Genomic DNA, 1,781 nt, shown 5'->3' on the forward strand with positions numbered 1-1,781 from the left:
GCGTGAATTTGTGTTAATGTCAGAAAACATTAGTATATTGTTTTGTCAGTGTTAATGTCAGAAAACAAAGGTATATTTAATCGACAGAGTCGATTAGCAGATTTTGCACAATATCATACGAAATACCATGCAAATTTTACTGAAGCTCTCTTTTCTTATATATAAGTTAAAATGTCATTGACGTTGATATTATTTTGAATTCTTTAGTAGCAATTTGGCGTGATTAAATCGACATTGCTCTGGTCTAAAATTTGCGATCTTCTATAACCCTTACCAATCCACATTACATTTAATCAATCTTTCTCTCGTTTATACAGATGCATTTTTCATCCTTAACGCTACATACATTTTTTATTATATGTTGATTTGATCTCGGTGAAGAAAGTTCGTAAACAAATGAAATTTCAGAAAATAGAATGTAATCTAAATTGACAATTCGCTTTGGATTTTCAGAATGAAGTTACAGCAGTGTTATCCATTGACATTCCATTTAGACGATTTTAAAATATTCAGAATTTGAAGGGATTATTTGGAATTTGATATTTCGCTCAAATTTAATTAACAGGTCACACATTTCAAATATTTTATTTCAGTCTTGTTTTTTTAATTAATTATTCTTATTTCATGTAATTATGGACATATTTAGTGCCTTAAAGTAGGTGAAGTATGGCCGAATGCTTAAGACCTTCTCGTCCAGACCGAAAGGTCGGGAGTTCAACACCCACTGTGTGGAATTTCGGACAAGTATAATTTTATAAATTCTCGGGTAGGCCCATAACTTCTAAACGAAATTAGGTAGATGAAAACTGCATAGAAGCCGGCCGGGTGAATTGTACTTGTAATTCAAAAGGTAGAGCCCTGTCATACATTGTACCAAGCTGATTCTACTTGAGAGTGCACGTTAATTAAGGAGTAGATAATTCACTTTATAGATCACTATTGAATCCTCAATCTTGAACAACAGAAACCCATACCACGAATATCTAAAATATTTTAAATTTATAAATATTATTGGTCAAATTATTAAAAAAATAACATTTCTTTATCGTACTCGTTTTACTGCAAGCCACTTTCCAGTATTTATTTTAAATGGGCAGCATGTTTATGATGGATGTCATTCCTAAATTTGATTCATTTTATTGATCTAGTAACTGAAAACTTTTAATGCCTTGAATTTTTATTGTTTCTGTCTTACAATTCTAATTCAGATTAACTGAATTCTACGGTTATAAGTCTATTTCCTCGTTTATATGATTTCTAATAAATTAAAGATGTAACAATTAAACCTTGGGAGAGGCATTATGCCGGTAATAAACACACGCACTGGTTCAGTCCTTTATTAATTTATAAACAGTATTTAGTTTTCTTGGTGTTTTTTTTTTATCATTTCATTGCACTCTTGCAATCTCTTCAGTAACTTGTCTCTCCACTTCCATTTATTTTGAATGTATCATTTAGCGTTGTTTTGAAATTGTCCGGTATGAGCATGTGAGTGTGTGCACGATCGTATGTGTGCACGCTCGTATGTGCGCACGCTCGTATGTGTGCACGCTCGTATGTGTTCGTCCTTATATGTAAGCATGTGCGTCCCTATGTGTGTTTGTTAATACACATACGAAATAAAGATGTAACATTTAAGATTTTAAGATCTAATAAATTCAAGATGTAAGTTCATAAATCTTTATATCAGAAGTCATAGCAAATGCCGAGATTTTATGAAAAGATTTTCTATCCTCTTCCTTGTAAACTTCAATATGAGTAAGAAATTTAGAGACAGAACA

Source organism: Octopus bimaculoides, chromosome 1 (genome assembly GCF_046866305.1).
Source record: "Octopus bimaculoides isolate indiv1 chromosome 1, ASM4686630v1, whole genome shotgun sequence".
NCBI lineage: Eukaryota > Metazoa > Mollusca > Cephalopoda > Octopoda > Octopodidae > Octopus > Octopus bimaculoides.